The following is a 24,830-nucleotide window of genomic DNA, read 5'->3' on the forward strand; positions in this document are numbered from 1 at the left end:
ACAGGACACGTGAAGTCTCTGGGGCAGGGCCTGGCACAGAACAAGCACAGACTCAGGATTAGCTAGTCCCCGCAGTTGGCCAAAAGCAAACAGAGTCAAAATTACGGGAGGTGAGACAGTGTACACTTAAATTTGTTTTGCCAATCAGATAGCTTCTCTTGTGCTTCTGTGTTGGTAGGAGACCTAGTGTGAATGTGTGCCTATCCCTGGGTTCATATGTTGAATGTGTGCCTGTCCCTGGGTTCATATGTTGGCATACTAAGCCCCGGGGTGGTGGTAGTAGGAGGTGGTGGCTTTTGAAAGATGGTTAGGTCATCAGAATACAGCCTGCCCAGCAGGTTTAGTATCCTTATTACAAAGCCCCCAGAGATCATTTTGTCACTTTCACAATGTGAGGATGCAGATAGAAGGCATGGTCTATCAAAAACAGAACCTCAGCAGACAAGGAGTTTACCAGTGCTTTGATCTTGGAATTCCCAACCTCCAGAACAGAAAGAAATAAATGTTATTTGCATGCTACCTAGCCCATGGTATTGTTTTATAGCAGCCCAAATGGACTAAGAAAATAGGTCTTTTTTTATCATTTGATAATTTTTATTTCCCTATTTTTGTATTTTGGGGGATTTCAATGCACACTGTATCATGGCCACTCTGCATATTTAATCACATATGTCCCTTTCCACTCCCACTCACTCTTTACCTCTTGTCCAATAGTAATCTCCAGTCTGTTTTCTTTTTCTCTTTTTAGGCCCTACATACTCAGGGCAAACGTGCAGTACTTGTCTTTGTGAGTCTGGCTAATCTTGCTCAACATTATGGTCTCCAGATCCATCCATTTTCCTGCAAATGACAAAATTTTGTTCTCTTTTGTTTTTAAAAAATGCAGCCATCAGTTCTTTTAGCAGCCCCCATTTTTACACTTTTAATGTTTGTGGAGTTTTAGAGCAATGTTCACAACTGCATTTTGACTGTATGATAGAACACTACCGGTCTCATTTATCAGCAGGCTGCAGATTTATATCTCCCTGTTTCCAGAAGTGCTGGAGGCAGTACGCTTCCGGCAGCTTGTGCATGTTCACAGAATACAAAGTGCGAAAAGAATTAAACATGAAATAGCACTGCCTTCATCTCAACAATGTAGAAGGAATAGTGCTTGCAAATAGCAATATGAGCAGAAAACTTAAATCCAAATCTAATATGTTAATACTGCCTGTAGCTTCTGACAAAGAAAGAATCACAGGATTCTGGAGTCTACATTTTCTGACACAACAATCATAGAGATGTCTTTTATGTTGGGGGGAGTTTAATTGTGTCATAATCTATAACTAAATATATATCTTTTATTTTTCACAGACAACAGAAATCTTTAGCTAATGGGCCTCCCAAATTTTAATCCCACCAGCAAACTTGGGAATTAACTGATCCATCCATCTACCTGCTTTAATCTTTGCTCAGAGGAAAACGGACTGTGTTTTCAGGCCAACCTCCCCTGTGGTATCCATGCCCTCCTCTTAGAAGCTCACCCCTTCAGCGCCAGCTTCTGTATCCCACAGGAAAGTGAGACGCCACCCTAGAGCTACGTCTGCAGTTGGGCTGAGGGTGGCTCAGCAGCACAGCACTTGCCTAGAGCACACAGCCAACTTCCTGTTCTTCCAGGTAAGTAAACAGGGAAGAATAAGTTATCAGTGCCACATTCCAGGAGCACTGTTCCATCCTTACGTTTTTACCATTTTGGGAGTCATCGCCTCTCCTCTCCTGGCATCCTTTCCTTCTCCATTCGTAGGTCACAGCTTCCTCCTGGTTCTCTTCCATCTCTGTGATGACTGCACAGCCTCTTTCATGGAGCGATTTTACCTCTGCTCTCGCAAAAATCCCTAGCCCTGAATTCCGACTTTGTCCCTTTCTCTTCTCCCCCTGGTGAGCATTTTCACTTACAAATCTTTACTTCCTATGTCAGCTAGAAGGGAATGATGGCAAAGTCACGATCAGTCACTATCATGAGATCAGGTCACTCTCCTTGTATTCTGACCCATAGACCATTTGCTGCCTGAGCCCTCCTGGCCAGTGTCCTCTCAAATCACAGTGTATTGGGTCTAAAGCGGAATATACGTTCCTCACTTACCCCAGTTTTCCTCTTTTGTGGCACCCCAGGCCATCGTTCCCTAGCCAGTCTAGCATGGCTGGAAGCACTCAGGGATTCCCTCTGCATCCCACTTGGCTTTCCTCCCCAGAGACTGCCTCCATCATAATCACTCTTATGGAGACCTTCATGAACTCTCACAGAAGGGTTCTAACAACTGCCTCTTAATGGTGTCACCCTCTACGCGCATTACCTGAAGAACTGCCAGGGCCATCTTGTGAAAACATAGTTTAAAACTTATTTTCCATGCCTTAAAACCTTTATTTTTTCTACATTGTGTTCAGAATTCACCCCAGTCCCTGCTGTGGTTTGCAGGACTTCTGTGTCTGATTCTGTTCAGTGGTTCACTGGACATGTGCCTCCTCCACACTTCACACTGCAGCAGCAGACACAAAGCAGCCTTACACTCGCCGAAGTGCGCCGGTCTGCTCACCGTGCTCCCTCTTTCCTCTCTCTGTTCCATGCACACACACCGCTCCTGCACCTGATGCTCCTCATGTGGAGGCATGGCAGCACTTCCCTTCTCGCGTTCTCGCCTTTCATACTTTGATTAGCTCCTCTCTGTCTTTCTACACTGACTTTGGTATCCTCTTTCTAACCACCTCTTCCCTTACTCATAAAACAAATGTGGCGCCTGTTTTCTAAGTTTTAAGAATACTTTTGACGGCAGGACATAATGTGAGGGCACTCAGGTAGATGAAATGCAGAACTCTGTTACACATTTGAATGAGAGAGGGTAACCATGGAGGGCTGCCAGTCGGGTGATACCTGGATGGCAGAAGAGCAAGCTGGAATGCAGAAAGCAACTTACATAGATTAGGCAGGGAAGGGCAAGATAAATGTCAGCATCATCCCATTTATTTGGAATTTTTCCAGAAGCCAAGGGGGAAAGACCTACTGCTCTGTGTTAGGTCTGGAGGTCTTTGTCGGTTGGGCCTGTGAATGTTATAACCGTGGAATGTTGCAGCCTGAGACGGGAATTATCTGGCTTATGGATTTAGCAAAATGCGTAAATGCCTGTGAAGGGGAACTGAGAGTTTTCCTCCGTGATTTCACCTTGGATGAAGACAAGATGTAAAGTACTATGGTACACTATGGTGTAGGGTCTGGGTACAGCCCTGCCAGAGAAACTCTGTGACAGGGAATTCTAAAGGGTCTTCTTATCTGTCTCTCCCCTGGCCATATCATTTTTGCATCTACAAAATTTCACTTTTGACTAAGGTGAAGTTTTAAATTTTATTTAATTACTCTATACTAATTCAGTGCTCAGAATGTGGAGATCCTTGCAGTAAGTTGTGCTTTGTTTAGAAGGAGGAGCATTTTGTCTCTCTTGTGATGGTCTCTTAATTGAAGGAGAATGAAATAATACATGGCTTTTACTCTTAGGAAACCCAGCACTAAGTTGAAGGCTTAATTGCAGGGACTCAATCTAACCTATGTTCCTGATTTAGCTATCTTTCTCCTCCTACATAATGTGTTTCTTATTTGTTACAATGGTTATTTTTGTACCTTTTTCTCACTTTTTAAGCCTAAGTGTTAGCAGTTCTATTATAGATGTGATTTACATTGTACACTGCCTAAAATCATCTTTAGGAGAAGGAGGAATATAAATGTGATTAAAAAAAAAAACTAAATGCAAACCTAACTTTATCACCTGGATCCTTACAAAAATCAAAACTGACATCATGGACAAGATCTTAAACACTGAAGGCTTGAAGATATGACCCACTCACCTGGATGGTTTGTGTGCTGGTCCTCAGCAATCCTGAGTATAACTGACTTTGCCAGGCAAGGCGGGAGAGCGTGACAGGTCAGAGATTGGCTTCCACATCAAAAAAGGAGGGAGAAGCCTGCCGTTCACAGAGCCAAATTCCTGGAGCTGAGTGGTCATTTCGTGAAGAGACAGTATATGTAGTTATTCATAACAGTCATTGCGGTTTGAGTCCAGGATGTCATTTCCAACCGAAAGGCAAAGAGAAAGGGGTAAGATACAAAACCTGAGTGATGGGGCGAAGATCACCTTCCCGAAATTCAGGCTGCATACAGAATCATAAGCTGAGGTATACAGATTCTGAAAATTAGAGTGGGAAAAACAAGGGGAAATTGTCCACAAGACTCAAGTTAGGCTTAAAGTTTGAGCCAAAGGTAAGCAGGAAGTACACTGCGAGCTCTTATCCTGGGAACATCTCTTCAGTAGTCCTTACGCAGGACGTAAGCAAGGGCCAGCCGTCCAGACCACATCTCCTGCCCCTCAGGCTTGCCCGTGAGGGAGCACTCGGCAGGCTGGGCGCGGAGCATTCCCGGGAAAGCTGCCCTCCCCCACGCTCGGTCTTCTGGGCTGCAGTTCTGGGTAGGAGCTGAGCAAGCACAGTCCAGCTCTTCAGCCTGTGCACATTTTAATTGATCCAGAGATCAGCGCTCTGGAATCTGGATAATGATAGCTTGCAGATAATTTTAGCCATTAGTAAGAATTCCACTAGTAGTAATAATTATTTGATTTAAAATATCCTCTCTGGTTGACACAACAACCCTAACAGACTGATATTATTTTCTTCAATTTAAAATACTGAAAATGGGCTTCACAGCTTTGGGGTCACACTTGGGTTTCGAGCCCCACAGAGTACCTCTCTTGAATCAGTGCACACCTAGGGAAGTGGGTGGAATGTGTTTTACACCTTTTGAAGGGGAGGAAGGAGATGGGTAGATAGCTGAATGTATCTACCTTGCAATCTTTGATAAAGTGCTCTCTACCAGGATATGGTGTGGTAATGTAGAGTCTTATTTCATCCCGAGGTTTAGAGTTTAAGAGGATCTTTGAGTTCCCTGTTGGAAAGCAAAGGTTTGCTCATGCCGGAGGCGTCCCCACTGGTTCTGTGCGGGTTGCAGTGGGTTGGCTTTCGGTTTGGGCAGGAACACAAGTCACAATCCTAAGCTTTCACAGCAGAATGTCGACCTGTCTCTCCAGTGCCTGGTGTATAAATCTTACGGCTTTCACTGCAGTCAACAGTACAGAAATTCTGCACCACAGGCCCATGTTAGAGGATTTGACTGTGAGCTGAATGGGAGCCAGCATCCATCCAAATCTCCCTAAAGACAACTGATGTACAGAGCACACAACAAGAAGATCATACGCCCTGGCGCCAAGAAGCGCTAAGTTACAATCCCAGATTTGCAACTACTAGCTGTGTGAATGTGGACATGTTGTTAAACGATAACAATGGCTAACATTTATGCAGCGCTCATTCTCCACGGGACACAGCATTAAGCATTTTAAGTCTACTCTTTCGTGTACACTTCATAAAACTCTGTGAGGTGGGCAGTGTTGTTGCCACTATTTTGCCCCTGGGGAGAAAATGAGACTTGCAGAGGGTGTACGCCACTCGACAACCGTCACTCTGTTTGCAGGGAAGGGTCCAGGATATGCCTTGCAATTGACCAACTGAAGTCTCCTTGTGCTAAAATAAATACAAAAACCCACATGTGTGCAAAAGTAAGGCGCTTGACTTTTATTGTTGAAGCTTCCTAAGGAAGAAAAGACACTAACTACATTGCAAAGGGCTTACAGTACAGTGCTATGTGGAAAATGGGTTGGGTCTGTACATGATCAAGGAGCTAAGTAAAAAGGCTGTTGCATTAAGACTGGACTGGTGAGAGATTCTGGACCATGATAATCATCAGGAGACTAAATGCCAGGAAGCTGCAATCCTTTTTCCTATAGGCTCTTAGCTGTGTGCATTTTATTTTATAAAGCACGGTGTCATGTCGACTCTATATAATTTTATAGTTGGAGTTTCCACAGTGTTTTCAAATTATCTTTTCAATGCCAATATAATCGGTTGAATGTGCATTCTAAATGCATAGGGATTTGTATCAAGTCCCAAAATGTCATTATATTGTTTAATAATTACTCAATGGTTTGTAATATAAAGAAAGAGCTTCCACGACACTTTCTGGTTTGATACTGTTTGAAATTTTGAGGAGTTTTACTGTACAGTTTCAAATTTACTAGAAGCCCTAATCATGTTGTTGCCTACCCAGTGAGATTCATAGGTTAAAACCTATATATACATGGAGAGTGCCATCACCTCTTCTGCTTTATAGCGTCTCAGTGCCAGCATTCATTTTTTTAGAAGTGAATACAGTATATAATGCAGACATTTAATAATTGTAGTGCAATGATCTGGTTGGCTTTCTGCCGCTAACATTTTCTATATTGCACATTGGAAAAATGTTGCAATTTCAACATTTCTCCTGGATTCAGGGTAAAAAAAAATGTAAATTTATTTTTATACTGATCTTGCTAATTAGGCAACTTTTCTCTGTAGAGAATGTCTCATTCCTGCATCTCTTGTTTTTAAATTCTTTAAGTCAAAAAACAGTCTAATTTCAACCTGGTCTTATTTCTAAAAGAAAATGATTTAATAATCTTCCTATTTTCTCATTATAATTTTATGAGGCCCCCTGTAAGAACTACCTTATTTCATCTCTTAGTACTTCCGTAAGACTAGTGCAGATTTTGTGAAGTGCCGTATCACATATATCAGGACAATGGATTAAAACTGGATAGAAAAAACTACTGCATTAGGGTTCTCCATCTGTATTCCAAATGTTGAAACAGACTGTCCTGCCTTTGTTACACAATTGATTAAGCCCACAGTACAAGGAATTAAACTTGTATGGAATCATCGAACTACAAAATGTAAGACGTGGTGGAACATGCTTACTTCATTCCATTGACTGACGTATTTGCTAACCCTTCTCCTTGTAGCAAGCATAAATTAATGAGTACAGTGTCTCAGATTCAGTAGAGTACATCCTGCATTGGAAGGAAAAATTATAAGATCAAAAATAATTGATATTCTTCGTGACCCATTAAAATAGGTCTCATTTAATGCAATACGGTTTAAAATTGTGTTCCTTTTAAGTAGGCTAACCTGAATGTAGGCACCTTTTTCTGTACTTTTCAGCAAAACTGAGCAATTCCCTCAACCATCCTGATCAGAGGACCTTGAACCGAGAGCACATGTTTAATGATGCCCGGACTAGCTATTGATTAAACACTGACAGTGTTCAGAGGAATTGAGAATCAAAAAGCCTCCCCCATGGCCAGCTCTGCCATGCTCCCTTCTTAATAGATGGCAAAGGAGGATTCTAAATGAGGTCTGCTGCCCTGCTCATCCTCAGAACTCCACAGGCAGTGGGATTAATTTCTGCTTTGCAGTCCTTTGGAACTGCCATGTCTAAAATGTCCATCATTCTCCAGAAATGAATACAGATGTCTCTCTTTTTCATTTTTTGTTCTTCTTTTGTGAAGAAAATTTTTTATATGAATTTAATGAACAGAATGATATCACTTCAAATGTGAAATGCATTAAATCTCACCATTAATTAGTATATAAACAAAGAAAAGGACAGATCCTGGGGAAATAATTTAGAGTGTGTAATCATTCTCCAGATTAAACAAACAAAATGGCTAAGAGTCTATAGAGAATTACAGAATATAAAAAGGAGGAAAAGGTTCCAAAGACAGGACTAATATTACTGCATTGCTCTGTTGAGTTGGTTACTACCCAGAGGCTCAGATATTTTTAGGATACTCTTTTGTCTGGGTAGGAGATTGTGACCCAGAACTGTGAAGTGAGGCTGTTTTTACACTTTAAAAAACGTGGTTTCCAGTGGTGGAACCACCCAGCTGTTTTGCCCTCCACAAACACCGGTGGAGCACCCAGAGGGTGTCAGACGCGCTGCTCCGCTCTTTCTCTTTCAAAGTTATTTAATCCCTGCAACAATCCTGGGAAATACTTATTATAATCTCTTTAAAGACTTGAAAACTGAAGCTTAGAGGAATTAAATAAATCCCCTATTATCAAGCAATCAGTAAATAGGTGAGAACAAAGTCATGCTGCTAGACACTGTCAGAGCCAGGATTAAAACCTAGATATTTTGATTAACAGTCTATTGAGCTAATTACCATATAATGCCTTTTTAGTTTAATAATGCACACTTAATGAATGGTTTTTGGAAAGCACAGTTTTTTAAAAATTATTTGTGCTTTGACTCTTTTCTTCCTGATGTTTTTACCCTAAAGATGATATTCTCAGGGTAAAACTAAATTTTGGAATTACAAACCAGCGTAAGTAAAGAGAGGATAAAGCACCTATGCCCTTACCTACCACTCAAGGTCAGTCACTGTCAGCATTTGGCTTTCTCCCCAGCCTTCTGTCTATGACTTTTTAAAAAAAATAACTCAGGCTGTGTTACTTTTTCTTATATATTTATGTAACACAGAACACGTATTACACATACATTCACATGCATCCCAATAAATATTATGTAAAAACTATTTGTTAAACTCTTGGCAAATGTAATTTTGATATGTGTTTATAGAAGGGTATATATGTAATGGGTCTTTTTTTCTCTTCTAGGTAGCATTAACATATTTACGTAAGCTGTTCTTTAGAAATTTTATGGGATTTTTTTGTGTGGGGAGACTTCAATGAGGTAAATAAGGAAAGATGTTGAAATAATTATTTAAAAAAATTATTGATTCCTTTTGGCAAAGTGTTTCCCAAATTTTAATGTACCTTATTAATTTACTACAAATCTGTAATAGTTCCTGTCTTATCTTTGTTGGTATCAAGTTTCATCCATTTGAGTCTTTAATGATTAAAACCAGGTAAGATAAATAAAACTATACACATCTTGTAATTCTCTTATTACTGTTACATTCTAAAAATAAGTTTGTCATTTGTATGTCCTTTCATGAATTTACTGCTGAGGTAGTTTTTAAATCCTGAATTTTATCTTTATTGTTACATATATATTTAAATATTTGTAAACAGAAATAGCTAATTTTTTTAAAATTCTGAATTACTTAAACTATATATATATTTGAATCTATTTCTATGTAGCTCTTTATTTTTTAAAATTTTTTTATTTTTTTTTGGTTTTGGTTTTTCTCCGGTACCGGGAACCAAACTCACGACCTTGTGCTTGCCAGGCAGGCGCTTTGCCGCTGAGCTAAATCCCCAGCCCCTCTATGTAGCTCTTTAAAGCAAGCATAATGATTCTTTGCCATCTCTGTTACAAACATGTTGTAGTTTAATATTCTTACTTGTACGTGATATTTAAATCATAATTTTAACATAAAAACAAGACATGTATGCACCTAAGAAAATATGTATAATTATGAAAAAAATAGGAAAATGAAAAAAAGTTAAAAATCATCGATCTTACTGCCCAGAGTTAATCTCACTGTCTTTTTATTGTACTAGATAAGAACTTGCTTATTGGGGCCTGAGCAGATCACTGGGCAAGAAGCACTGCTAGTGCTTTTGCTGTCTACCTATTGTGAAAAAAAAAAAAGAAAAAGATTAAGGCAAAATAAAAATTAACAATTTATTTGAGAAAAAAAATCATAAATCAAGAAGCACCAGACTGAATGGAGGTTATGGGATCTGTTCTAACTTCCTGAGCAGCTTCATTGTGTAGGTTTATGCAGAAGTAAAAAAATTACTTGACTGGTCAACATTTGCTTTATTTGTGCGTGGTTTAACAGGAGGTTCGTACTGACATAGCTGCTCAAATATCTGACTGAGGTTGCCTGAAGCTTGTTTCATTTTGTTTGTTTGTGATTTTGTTGTTTTATTTTCGTTGTTGCGCTTGTTTTTGTTTTATTCAGTCAGTTACAAGAAATTTCTCCATGTTTAGTTGTGGTGTACTTGCACAAGAGCTCTGGGTGCAGAGATGACTTCAGAGTAAGGTCTTTCTTGTTCGCTTGACCTGGCCCTCAGTCCCTCATTAACCAGTCGTCTCTAATGCTTTAAGAGCTTCTGACCTTGGGCTGCCTTCCCTTCTTTCACAGAAGGCGAGACAGTCCCTCCTCAATTCTTTGGACAGGATGAAGTGGTAAGCAGGAGACTCCCAGGGAAGCACGTGGGGGGTTCAAGTCCCTCGTGTTTCCGATTCTTAACGATGCAGCACCTCACAGCCCCTGAAATAGGTGGGCCGTAACATGAGACTCAGTGTCCCAGCCCTGGTGTGGATGAGTTTGGCAGAGGGGCAGGCGAAAGCAGAGACAAGCAAACCACTGTTCAAACGGAGATAAATGTTGATATTTTAGTTCTATTTAGAGCAAAAACTATAGAGCCCAAAGTGACTTCAATTTGAAATATATTTAAGCTTTGGGACATTGGTAGATAATTCTTTTTTTAATTTCTTTTTAATTCTAAATAAAAAACCACATTTTGTGCTGAACAATGGAATATAAAAGAATCAAATGTTCAGTGATTTTAGACATCTACTATTTGGGGAAAAGAGTTTACAAAATGCACAAAACTTTACAGCGATAAATAGTAAACTCCTAAATATTAGGAGGCCAGAACTTATTAGTGGATATTTCTTTTCCTGGTATTATACAGAAATGCATGCATATTTTAAAAAGCCTACAACCACCAACCTTAAGGAGCAAATTCTTAAGGCAACATTACACAATCATAATTATCACCTCTCCAGAAAGACTGCTAAGACATGTCGTGTCCTATGTTTACTGGAGGTAGGGAAGCAGTTTCTTTACAGAAGGCACCCAAACTTTGAGCAGACCATGTCCTCAGTCTGTAGCTCATCTGCTTTTTACCGGGAGGAAGACTGTCAAAGGTGAAGCATCTGGGGCATGAGCTAACATACTTTTCCTCTTTCTCAACAGAAATAATATCATATTTTACATGATTTTTAGAAATTATATATTCTGTTTCATACTATTACATATTTTATAAAATCATATAAATAACTGGTACGTATTTTGCGTTATGTAGTTTCTTGAATGATTTCTCTTTTTGTGAAATTTTGTTTTCTCTCTTTTTTATATAGTGAACAATTACAAATCCATTTAGAGTCAAATATTTGAGTATCCCCAGTATTATTTCCATGAAAGAAATCACCACACATGGATGTTTATTATCTAATTATTCTCCAGAAAATGTCAATTTAGAGTTCTATAAGCAATATATTAGAAAACTTAGCTTATCTTTTACTCCCGTACAAAATTTATATACATCTTTTAAAAATCCTTTCCCCCAATATGATGGGTTATAAGTGAGGTTCCTAGAACAGAGCCTCATAATTGTGCAAGGCTTGCACTGGGAACTACACAAGTGAGGCCTACGGACTAGGACAGGCACGGGGAGGAGCTGAACTGCAACACGAGTTCACCTAAGCTTCTGCCATTCTTTAGAGACATTCAGGACCTGGAATGCTCTTCAGAATTGCTGATCCTTAAGGAAAGGGGAAGGGAACTGATGCCCGTGTGACAAGCCGAAAGCTGCCCAGGAAGGTTGTGCTTTGGATGGGGAGGCTGCCTCCATGGAGGACCAATCATGGAGAAGGGCTTTGCCGTGAGCCATGTTACAAGGAGGCCAGGGGTTGAGGAGTGAGCACTGTCCTCAGGAGACAGTTGGGGTGGTGGGTCAGAGCCTCTACTATGCTCCATGCCTTCAGCCACTCAGTCAATGACTTTGCAGAGTAACTATTGGGACTGGCTCCTCCACAGTTATGGTTGGTTTCTTTTACAGGAAAATTTACAAGCGGGAGGTAGTGAAATAATCTACTGTCTCGGTCACAACTGATGTTGAGGCTGCAACAGGTGCTTCTCAGTATAACCCTAGAATTCTCTTACCCTACTTGCTTTTCTAACTATAATAGGTAGCACAATCCGAGCAAACAGCTCTGAGATATGCACACAGGACAACTATATGTCCTCCAGAGGCACACGCCAAAGTGCCCCCTTCCTCCAATGGGGCTCATCTCTCAGAAGCGTATTCAATCGTGAGTTCGTTGGTGGATTCATCCACTGATGCGTGTGACACCCTATGACCCAGGCATCTTCCAAACGTCCTAGCTCCAAACACATGAGATACAGAGTACATTTTAGATCTAGCCTATAATATTCATCTGTGTTCTGTTGAACAACATGATGAGGAATGAGAGAAGAATTGTGCAAAAGAATGGGTTGAAATTGAGATGTAGTTGCAAGAGGCTTCCTCCAATTCTGTAGAAGCCCCAGAGCTGAAACGGGTTTTCAGATTGGGCCCACCTTTCTGTAAGGTGACAGGACGTTATATTCTTGCACTGTACCAGTCATTAGAGGCAGGCTGCTGAAGGGTAGGGGGCGTCCTGTTGGGTACAGTGGGTGTTTTCAGCTAATGGCTCTTCTAGAGAAATGCTCAGCTGAAATCTGCTAGCTTCCAGCACCACAGCAGTGGAAAGAATGTTCACTGCAGTTTTAAAATGAAATGCAGGCAACACATCAGTATCTAGTGGAGACTTAACATGACATTTTATTATTGCTATAATTTATATTATGATATGTCAATTAACCATAAGCATCCCTCCTTTTTGAATTGCTTGCATATTTCTTCTTTATAGTTCTTAACAAAATAGTATTTCATTCATTTTTGTCATGTTATAGATATTTTCTGAATATATACATGTTTACATTTTATGTACCACAATATATTTTTTTGCATTTTTCCTTCTTGCATTTTTCCTTCCATTTGAGTTGTAAGAATCTTTTATCCTACTGATAGATAAATACATAGAATTTAACTCAGTAAATTCACATTTTAACTTTGTTAGATTTAAATGTTGATCTCTTCAGAATTGAATTTGGTATATAGCAGAAGACAAGGACTTAAAAAAAGACAAGGACTTAAATTGTATGTATGTGTGTGTTTCTCTAACCCTAACCCTAACATTTTTCTTGTATACTAAGTTATTTTGTATATGAGGATTTTGTCTGTGTAATATTCTACTCCCAAGTCAACCTGTTTATATTTATGTCTAAGACATTGCCTAAATTACTGTAGTTTTATAATATGGTGCATCACTCCTTTGAGCTAAGTCACTGAGTGATCAGAGTATCAATACAGGAGTAGATGATTATGATTATCTTACTTACCTAAAGTCTCTACTTTTTTGAAAACATCTGTATTCTTCACTTCTGACTATCTATGCACTTCTCCATTTGACAAATGCTTAAATGCCATGTGGAAGTGTCATAATCTTGTCTTCATTTTTCTTCCTCTCCCTGTTTTTTCCCTTGTAGACTGTCAGTTTTTTAAAAACAACCACTGAGCTACATGTTGCTTCATACATTTTTAATCTATTCTGTGCCAGGATTCAGCACATGATACAACATGAATAAATATTTATCAAGTGTTGAATGAGTAACGTTGTCATTTCTGTCTGTGTCATCTCTGTGGCTCTTGGTTCTGTCACAAGGCATGACCAAAATATCCCATAATATGATATGAATATATGAAAAAATGGTGACATTGAAATACAGTGAGATAGCATATAGATATGTACTTTCTGTATGCAAAAGAGATGTCATTCATGAGGCTTTTACTATTTATAAATTGGATAGCTTGCTCTTCACATAGTGTATTTGCGAAATGAATTTTTAAAAGCTCTTATATGCATGTTTTTTAGACTCTGCTCACTATAGAAGAAGTCAGAAAGCCTAAGTTTGAAACTTTGGAGCTCATAGAATGAAGAGGCTAGAAAATCACAGCTTTTATTAATTTGATTTTCATTCATTCTACACATGTACTGAGGGAATGACCAATTATATAACATTTGGAGATGAGTATAGAAACGGAAAGCTAGATTCCCTTGCTCAAAAAAGTACTCAGAATTTTCAAGATGATCACACAAAGCGTGTAAGGAGACGTGGAGCCTTCTGCAGCTGCGTAGGTTGAACGCACACGAAGCTGGCCCGTGACGGAACACCGCCGGGGTGCGTGGCGCCGAGCCTGGCGGCGCTGGAGAGGCGGCTGCTGCGGCCACTGCCCTTGGGAAAGCCGGAGACTTGACACAGACTTGACGCAGAACAGTGACGGTATATTTTCGTGAAGTTTCTTTATTATCTTCTCTCATTCAAAATTATTTACAAATTTGATTCCTTCATTCTTATTTCCAAATCCCAGCATAGTTTTCCGTCTTTCAAATTCTTAGGTAATAATTTAGCAGAATTCATTAAATGACAGCTGTTTGCAGGATTCTTTCCTAGGACTAGATGAAGATAAAATACAATTAGAAGCTTATTTTATCAGGACAAATATTTTCAAGAAAGCAGCATAAAGGTTTATGGAGGGCATTTTACACTGGTAGTGGGCAGGTTTGTGCAGAAGCAGTTGGAAATTTTTCCCTCATTACTCTGACTTCCTGGAAGGATATTATCCTCCAAATGTGAGAAGCACTGTCACCAAGAAAGAAATACAGCTTATTTGAAGGAGAATGTTGCAGATCATGATTATGTGATTTGTTGTGAGTTTGTTGCTAATATATGTGTGATGGTTTTCTTTCAGGGAGGGGACAATATCAAAATATATTAGCTCAAACCCCTCAAGAGTAGGTGGGAAATGACAGAAATATATTCTCTTTGGCAACTGATTCCTCAGCATGCTAGATATGCCCAAACAAGCACAGGATTTTTTTTGACATCTGTTTTACTTTGTTTCTTGCTTTTTCTAGAATTCAAACTGTCAGCTCTTGCTCTGCTAACAATGTGGGCCATGAGCTAGAGTATATTCAGATCACTGATGAGCACTACAGGCGCTGGTGCCTTCCACAGCCCCGCTGAAATGAGATGGCAAGCAACGTGAAATGGAGTCACGGGGAGCGCATATCACCTGCTGCAAGGAGCAACGTGTTGAGAGCAATAAAACTTTTTCTAAGACTGTGTGCCATTTTGCAAGATTGTGTGTTCACAATAATAATATTTTTTCCTACAACCTACTTCACACATTGCTTGCCATAAACAGATGTTGGTTTTTATGTTTCTAAAACCATTTGTAGCTCCATGTTCATATTCACTCTCTTTTGAGGTAGGGCAGTCAGTTATAGCAATATGATTTATGGTAGTGAGCAGTGATAGAATTCCAGAATTTAAAGTGATGTTAAGTATCCCGTGAGTTTATAAGAAGTCTCAAAACAAAGATTTCTGGAGAAAGCATAAATGTACAAAAGAAGCAAGGTGTGTAGGGATTTTGTTCTCCACTATGTATTTCATTATTGCAGACTCAGTAGAAAAACTTTATTCATAGTATTGTTTTTTATTAAAAAGTGTATCTTCTGTTTTAAATTTTATATTTAATCAGTTAAAATTCTCTGAAGAGAGCGTAATCCTAGAATGCAAATTCACCTCATGTCAAGGTGTGAAGGGAGCAAGTGGGCTTTTGACCTTCATTTTCTCCTCAAGGTCAGCCCTTAAATGGGAAGTAAAATGTTAGTGTGGGCAAAACAACTTTTTCAGCCCACTAAAATATAAATAAGACCCTCTTTTTAAATACTGATATTCTTATTAATTTCTAACATTCAGTCTCAGTATAAACAGGGTGCCTGCTATGAAAATGCAGTTCCAAGTCTTCATGTCCTTCCAGAGTTTTTCTAAAGTCCTCTAGGGGGCTGCAGCTTTCTCTCCCTAATTCCATCCTTTGAGTTTTCCTGTACCCTTACCAGTGAGCCCCTTCCCCTTCGTGAGGCTCCTCGTGAGTGCGTCTCTCCCCAGCCACAGCGCTGTCCTTGGCAGTCTCCCTTGGGACTGCGGTTCTGTGTCAGTGCTTCTTCCCCAGGACACTTCAGTGTCTAAAGGCAGCACTACGCTGGGTTCTTTGACTGGCAGTGCTCCTGAGCCCCTCAGAAGTTACACCGACAAATGACCGATGTTCATGCAACCTAGAATTTATTTTCCTAAACAGAAGACTAAAGGACACCTGGTATTGAATTTAACATTGGGTTCCTGCTCATACACAAGAAAAAATACCCTATTATTTTAACACAGTTGACAAGAATATATCCTTTGCAACTGGAATTAGACATGATTATCTGAGCAACTGTGCGTGATTTGAATTGCAGATTATTCTGCTGCATTCAGTGTAAGCTCCTGAGAGCAGCAAAGGCCATTTTCCTAAGTATCCAGCCTAGTGGACCTGAACTGATATCAGTAAAGGGCAGTTCACAGGCTCTTGGTGACTAATGTCCACCACCTATATTGCCATAGTTTGGAATAACCAGTAATAGTGAAAAGAAATGGGAAGAAGATTGTTATTAATGCATTAAGTTTTCTCGCTTTTAGGATTATGTGGATGACTAAAACAATGTGTTGTGTAGTATAGATGCATTTTCCAAGACTGTGCTCTTGCTACACTTGGCATGATATTAAGGAATAGAGCCATTTTCTTCTGTTATCCCGGTACACTTAAAAGAAAATTAAAATAGTCCCTAAGGAAAGTGGTCTTCCACCTCCTACTGACATTAGTAATTACTTTGCTTAACTAAATCCAGTGTGGAAGCAGTTTATTTGTTTATTGTAAACAGAAGTTGGTGCAGTAGGGCTATTTCTGGAAGTCAGTCATGGAGTACGAAAGGACTAGCTGGGGAAACGCGGCCATTTGTCAACACCTGCTTCAGACCCTTTCAGTGAGGCTTAATCATTTTATTTCACTTTAATGTTGAGCGTCTTGCTGTAGCAAATATTATTTTTTCTATCAAGAACTAGCTTGTTTGCAATTTCAAAATCAAATGCTAAGAATTCATTGATTTAATTGTAATTGATTTGTCTTGTTTTAATAGAGGTCTCAAAATACGCGATTGTGCTAAAGGAGCTGAATATAGAAGATATTTAGTCCTGTGGGGTGCAACATGTTCCATCTTAACGTTTATGAATATCACCCACAAATATTAGTGTGTCAGCTGGAAAGACATTTGTAATGTTCATAGACATAGGGCAGAGATTTTTTGGCAGTGTGTCCCTGTCCAAGAAAACAGAAAGAGTTAACAAGAATGAGATTAAATGTAAGGAGTCTCAGACAGGTGTGACGGTACGTGACTATAATTCTTGTACTTTAGGAGGCTGAGGTAGAAAGATCACAAATTTGAGTCCCACATGAGCAACTTAGCTAGCAAGACCTTGTGCTAAAAATTTTAAAAGGGTCTAGGACTGTAGTTCAGTGCAAATTCCCTGGATTCAAGTACTGTAAAAGATTCTCTGGATTCAAGTACTGTAAAAGATTCTCTGGATTCAAGTACTGTAAAAGATTCCCTGGATCCCTAGTACTGTAAAAGAAAAAAAAAAGCCCGCCATTTCAAAGACAAGCAGTGATTTTTACCAAGCAATTTAGCCCTATAGAAGGGGTGCAGAAGAAAATTAAGGCTGAAATAAATAAATTAATTAAAACAAAACTAAAGGTTTTAAACTACCATTTTGCAGCAGTTAAAAACTTGAGGGCAAAGTCCCAACAACTGGTCTCCAACTCAACAATGCAAAGCACTGGCTTTTGGGGGACGTGTGTGAGGCTCAGCTGCTCCACCAACACCTCCAGCGTATTATTTGAGGCTCAGAATAAGAAGAAAGAGAGATGTTTGCTTCTCCTTTCTACAGATCTTATGTATTTTCTGTACTATCTGATTTAACCATTCATTATACCTCAGTTTCTTCTCATAAACTACTATAATTCTCTTTATGAACTGTAAATAAGAAACTGCAGAACTGTCCAAGGAGACAGGGCCGTGGAGAAGCAGAGACCCAGGCTACGGTCAAAAGAGTGAAAACTCAGCAGAGACTGAGATTGTCCTGACTGACTGACCTTCTACCGAACACCACAGCAAGGAACATAGCAAGCACCGGGGTGTGTCACATGATCGCTGAGGTCTCCCACTTTCCTTTGCTCACGGACAAACACACTCAAGCACACTGTGAAAACCTCCGCACACTCTCTTCACACAGCTTGTGCCCAAGCGTTCCTTCACTCAGTCACGTTTTCAGCAGATATTTCCTATCATCCACCGTTGGGGCTGTTCATTTCCTTGATTAAGCAAGTGGTAAATATTTGTTGAGGATGAACAACAAAATACCAACGGGTGACAAAAAAATGAACTTCCCCTTTAATCCCACAGTGTCAGTACAGGGGTTAGTGTGTTCACTCATCACATGTGTTTTCCCTCAAAATATATATTCTTTCTGTTTGTCTTTGTTTTTAGCAGTTCTACTCATATGAATTTCATTTTTAACATGACCTGATTTTTCTCTTAATATTTACAAATATGTTTCTTTGTCGGTTGAAATACTTCTAAAGGTTGAGCATTGCTAAACCCAAAATATGAAACTTTTTAAGCACTGACATGATATGACAAATGCAAAATTTTACACTGACCTCAAGTGACAGATTTCAGTGCAAGCACACTAAAAACACTATATAAAATTATCTTCAGGCTCTATGTGTAAGATGTATATGGGACATAAATGGATTTCACATTTAGACAAGACTCCCATCGCATGATACATCATTGAGTACACAAACATTCCAACATGCAAAACAATACAATGTGAAGTCTGTAAGATTTGTGATCCCAAGCATTTTAGAAAAGGAATATTCAACTACACAGTGTCTAACAATGGCATAATGGTCAATTGAATAAATACAGTGAAATGTCCAAAATAATTTTATTATTAGATAAGAAAGATTTTTATCTTAACCAAAAGAATATTGAAACATGGCTGTAATAAACACACATAAGTACTTTTAAACAAACATTGTATTTTTTCTAAGACAATTCTTAAACTGTAATTCTGGGGAAAATATTTTAGGACTTTTGATGTATGAGCTACAATTATAAAGCTTTTTTTTATTCTGGAGGAAGGTAAGAGGGTCTATTTATTCTTACATTGCTATTTAATAGGAGCAAAGTTATCTGTTATTGTTTACCTTTTGTTTTCTAATACATGAGGTTGAAATTGCTTGTATAGTTTTTAGTGATTTAAACACATGCTGCACAGTTTTGCTGCTTTCTAAAACTTCCGTATTCTGTGGGCATGGGTCCTTTTGATGTAATATGTGTGAGTTATTGCATACTATGAATGTTAATTAACTGCTTAAATGTTAATATATACTCCAATATTTTACCAACTTATTATTTCCTTTTTTACATACTCTATGGAAGTGTGTCTCCCATTCTCAAGGTTTTCTCCTGTGTAATGTTTTTCCTCCGAGTAGAATCTTTACTCTGAAATAGTTCATTCTCACTTAATGTAAATTTTAAAATTAATAAATTTGAAAGATTTTTATAACAAATTTTAAGTCTGTGAAACCTGTAGTATTGAAAGATTAATATATTGTTTTCTCTTTATATTTTATGTCTATATAGTACTTCATTGTATAAATTGTCATGATTTATTTGATCAGTTACCAATTTATGGAAGTTTAAATTAAAGTATTGGTACATAATATGTGGGTATTGGTCAAAGTATCTCCTTACAATAAATTTCTACATGAAAAATCTTAAGTATAAAATGTACAGTGTTTAGGCTTTTGAAACAATCACTAATCTCTCCTCAAAAAATGGAACCAATTTATACTTTTTCCAGTATATAGGAGGGCTACCTCTTTCATATCTATCAACACTGAGTGTTATCATTCTTGCTTATTTTCCGGTGTATAAACAAAAATATCTTCATGAAATTATAATTTTCAATGTAAGGATTTGATAGGGAGAGTAGAGAAACAAAATTTTAGGAGACTGGAAGGTAGGTCGAGTATAGACTTGATGATGAAGAAAACAAATGTTGAGGAAAATCTGTTGTCAACTTGGAAGTGAATAGTAAAGTTGGCAGTTCAAGAAAATGAGTTTAACGATTAAGAAATCTGTTGCAGTGATTCAGGTATAATTACGTAAGTCCCAGCGAAGATGTGCCGTCGTAACTGTGTTGAACTTAATGTGGTGAGAGATTTAAAGAGAAGAGATTTGAAGGGTTCCCTATTGGAAATAAGGAAAGTTAGTAAGCTTATGATGATGGGGCAGTTGGTAAAGAAGTTAATGGACTGAGTTTGAAATGCCGAGCCGTGACGGAGGTAGGACAAACATCCGCATAAAGGGACCATTGCAGGTTAAATAGGGAGCGACCAGGCCAGGTAAGGAGATGGCTCAAGATTACCTCCAGGCTGTAGCAAAGAAATCATCAAGAAGTATTATGATTGCATGTCGGGTGCTGCAGACTAAGGAGAAAGGTAAATGGGCCGTTATGGCTGAATTTTCCAAAATTTAGGATATAAAGCGATGTTAATACAGTGAGAGACTGGAGAGTAGAAAGGAGAAGAGATGGACAACCTTTGCTGAAAGACCAGATTCATGGAAAGAATTTTAGCGGTTGTGAGGTTCAGCAGTTTTCAAATTAATTGATTCAAGATATTTAAGAGGTTGAGGAAGATAGGTCATGTGAAATACTCTATGTACATGTACAGTATGTGTGTGTGTGCGCGCATAGGTAGGAAAAGGTGTACATGTTGCTTTGGTCACGCTTCAACACAGTGTCATGGGCTGAGTAGCCTAACCGGTGTACAATTACTTCTCACAGTGATGGAAACTGAGAAGTTAAGATCAGGGGCTGGCAACTTAATGTTTAGTGAGAGCGCTGTTCTTGCCTTGCAGACCCTATTCCTGTACGTGGTGGAGAGAGGAAGAGCAGACATCACTCTCCTCTTGTAAAGACAGGAATCTCATCAGAGCATCACCAGTCCTCTGACCTCGTCTGAGTCAAATCACCTCACAACGCCCCTCTCACATATTATCACCGTCATGAGTTTCACATGTTGGGTTTGACCATCTCATTGGGCTTCAACCTATGAATGAGGCAAGCACACAAATATTCCACCCATGCCATGCTGTGGAGCTGTTTCATGTTTTTCATCTATTATTTAACCAGAGAGACTTCACATTTACCTATCAGGTTTTGTATAAGGTTGCATTTATAGAAAAGTCTATTTCTATCGTGACCTTGAAGAACTTGAAACCCGATAGCTCAGTCCTAACCCTACATCTTAAAATGGCAGAAAAATTGAGACTCCAAGAGACTAAGGGCCCTGTTTAAGTTTATTCATTCATTTATCAGTATTTAGAAAGCATCTTTTATGAACTAAGGCATGAGGAAGGAATTGAAAGTATCGCCACAGGGCCAGGGATATAACTCAGTGGCATAAGTGCCTGCGTGGCAAACGCAAGGTCCTGGGTTCAATTCCCGACACCAAATAAATAAATAAATCAAAGTAAAGCCATAACAAGACTGAAGAACCAGGAAAAGAGCGAGATACTCATGATAACCACCACAGGTGCAGGTCTATAAAGGCAAAATGAGGTGTCGATGTAGGCAGTGGCCCTGGGTCAGCCGTTTCTTAGAGACCCTTCCAGAATGGTGTCCCTCTGCCTTCTGCAGTGGGAGTGAACTTGGTCAGGTGCTGAAATGCCCTCCAACGCTGACTGGACTTAAAGTAAAAATAAACTTAAAGTCAGAATAAAAATTCATCAATTTACTCAGTACCTTGCATGTTTAATTCAAGGAAAAAAATCACTAGATTTCGAGACCATTAGAAACAGTTTTCTCAGCTTCAGTGGTAGTGGTTCTAACATTAAAATTGTAACTTTGTTGTTTTTCAGAGACATTGACTTCTGGCTCTAATGTCATCAACCTCAAATTTTCTTACTTTGTGTGGAATATAAGAATCTTTCTCCACTCCTCTGTCTTTTCCTGTGGTCTTTTTGCTTTCATTAGTGTCTCTTGCCTCTGGAGCTATTGACACATTGATAACGGCAACTTCTGCTGAGAGCCTTTTAGCTTTGTCATGGATCAATATGTGATTTACTTTACTTTCACGGCTTTACACTTTCTATTAGATAAGTAATATGTGTTCACTGAAGGAAATTTGAAAAAAATGCATATCATAACTTAAAATTTTTTAAAAACAATTTACCATGCAAACATAACAACTATCAACATCTTGATATGTACTTGAAGTATTTTAATTATATTAATAAACACTCCTTTGTAATAACTTCTATTTTGTAATTTACTTTATTAAAATATTACCAAAATATTACTTGATATAATTATCTATTATGTGATATCTAATGATGTTATTATGATATACCTGTTTAAATACTTATATTTAATATTTATTTAAAATTATCTTTATACCATTTACCACTTTATGCCTGTTACCATTTATTTATATTCATTGTTTCATTTAAATTTCAAAACATTATCCATGACACTCTTACTACCTCCATCTTATTGCAGAGGATATAGAGCACAGTAGAGCTCTAGATTGCGTAGTGCTTGGTACAACCAAAACTTGAACCCAGGCACTCGAGCTCTGAAACTCAAGATTATTCACCCTGGCTGCCTATTGAATAGCATGCCACTGTTTCCAAAATTGCACGGTAACAATATCCTAATGGTAGGTACTGAAATGTGTACATTTTTATTGGTTTTTTTGAAAAACACAATGAATATTGTTGAAGATAAATCTTTACTCCCATATTTTCTAATTTTCTCAAGATAAATTCCTAGGGTTATTTGCACAATTTATGATACTAAATTTTTATGAAAACTTAAATCTGGCCTAGCACACACAGACTGAAATAATAGAATACTAAACTCAAATCCTCTTTTGATTTTCAGGAAATCATATTACCATTGAGTATCTTGGGGAAAAAGCCCAATAATCCTTTTCTTACTTTGAATTACAAAATATGATAAGTATAAAAGGTGATATGTATGAATTCACACTTGACTAAATTGTTGAGATGTGCAGTTTTGGAAGTGTTTGAAGGTGGAGTGCGGCACCTAGAACAGTGCCTTCCATATGTAAAGGACTCTCAACTGCAGCCTCATGACTAATTAGTGCAGATCTGGAAAGTGTCATATGTTTGGTATTTTGGTGATATTTATTTTAAAAAATTCACTATAGTCCTTTGATAATTACAGAGATGATCTGGAAGCTTAATAAATGACATATTAGAGCATTGGGATCAAATAGTCTCAGTGACCCTATTATATATTTTTGTAAATACACCAAGCAATTAGCACTGCTTTAATCGAATTGCCTAGTATAGCTGTTTCCAATGTTAGTATGCCTGTGTATTAGCCAATTTCTCCTTCCTGAAACAAAATACTCAACACCCACAACTTAAAGGAGAAGGTGCTTGTTTTGGTCCATGGTTTTAGATCATAGCTGACTGGCTCCAAGGCAGACACTGCATGGTGCAAAGACGTGATGGAGGAGAACTTCACACCTGCAGCCAGGAAGCAGAGAGATAGATGGAGTTAAGGGGGAGACGCATCCTTCTAGGTCATGCACCCAGTGGTCCACCTCCAGCCAGACCCTCCTCCCAATAGCATACTCGGCTGTGTGCTCCTCAGAGGGTTAGCCTCCTAGTTCCTATGTGTGTGAAATTGGATTGGATTAGATCATGGGGACACTGTACTGATGATACACCATCATCTAATCCAGCTTCACACACGTGGGAATTTGGGGAAGCAGTTTAGATCTAAACCATAATAGTCTAGGAATGTCCCTTATACTTGAAAATTGTTTGTGAAAGACACTAAGGTGCAGTAGCATTTGGAAACAATTTGAACCTATTGGTCTTTAATATTTTCTAAGGCAAAAATCAAATGATCTCTCTGTCTATATATGTATGTATATGAGGGTGTGATAAAAATTATCACACTGAAAGTGTAGATAAGAACCAAATGGATAATAGATATTATGAAATAAGAAATTGTTCAAAAGGAAAGGGGAATTAGGGAGAAGGGAGGAGGAAATGAAGGAAAAGAAAGGTAACATGGAAACAAAACTTTGTAAATAAGGAGGGGAAGACGGGGGAAGGGAAGGGAAGAGAATGAGAAAAAAGAGGCCTCGAGATATGTCATCCATAGGTACAAATTCCTACAATGAATATGATCATTATGTATATCTGAACTGTACCACTAAACTTAATAAAAAAGTGATATATGTAACATTTAAATTACAAAAGTATAATAAACCCACGAATCAAAAAAAATTATTACAGTAAAAAGCACATTGTCATTAATGCCTTCTCAAAAATACTCCCTGTGATGCAAATACACTTACCCCATTATTCTTGCCACTTTCTGAAGCAGTTTTGGAAATCCTCTGCCATGGACGTCTTTAGCAGCACTGTCATAGCTGCCTGCATGTCCAGGACCAATTCAAACATTCACCTTTCCCGTCACTTTGACTCTGAGCAGGGCTGAGCCAGACCGTAGCAGATCTGATAAACAAGGTGGACGCGGGCACTGAGGAGTGCTCTGCACGTTTGCCTTCCCACTGCATGGCACGTGGCGGCAGGATTCGCTGCACTTTCGTTCACACTTCATAAAAACACGCACAGAAGAAGACTTCTGCAACGGCTTCAGATAATGGCAAGAATGACCTAAGTGTGTTTGAAGCAATGGGGAGTATGTTTAGGTGAGCGTATGGCAATGTGTCGTTCACCGTAATGAATTTTTCAGAATTTTAATATTTACCATATACCTCAGTCACATGTTACGTACATGAAATTCTGACTTTTCTTGAAAAATCTAGTTCCAAGCAAGTACTCCAAAATCCATCCTGCATCATAAAAGTGAGTTTTTTGATAAATATTTTCCACAATTCAGAAAGGATAGGAAATATTCATTTTCTTTCATATTTTTAAAGTGATGTTATCCAATTCTCTTCAAATCACTCTTTCATTTCTTTACCTCAACCACCTGCCCAACATGCGTGCTGCATTAAAAAGAAAAACTTAGGGGCTGGGGATTTAGCTCAGCGGCAAAAGCGCCTGCCTGGCAAGC

At 38.6% G+C, this 24,830-nt stretch overlaps 1 protein-coding gene and 1 long non-coding RNA gene across 2 annotated transcripts in view; both read left to right on the forward strand.

The window, feature by feature from the left end:
- Positions 1-24,830, forward strand: part of LOC102028246 (EGF-like and EMI domain-containing protein 1) — an 83,978-nt gene that overhangs the window by 9,004 nt on the left and 50,144 nt on the right.
- Positions 957-19,422, forward strand: LOC106149528. The gene is made up of 3 exons (XR_001235780.1): positions 957-1,656; positions 13,628-14,036; positions 14,672-19,422. It is a non-coding gene; the product is annotated as an uncharacterized LOC106149528 (long non-coding RNA).

Source organism: Chinchilla lanigera, unplaced genomic scaffold (assembly GCF_000276665.1).
Source record: "Chinchilla lanigera isolate Chin_1 unplaced genomic scaffold, ChiLan1.0 scaffold00047, whole genome shotgun sequence".
NCBI classification, from domain to species: Eukaryota; Metazoa; Chordata; class Mammalia; order Rodentia; family Chinchillidae; genus Chinchilla; species Chinchilla lanigera.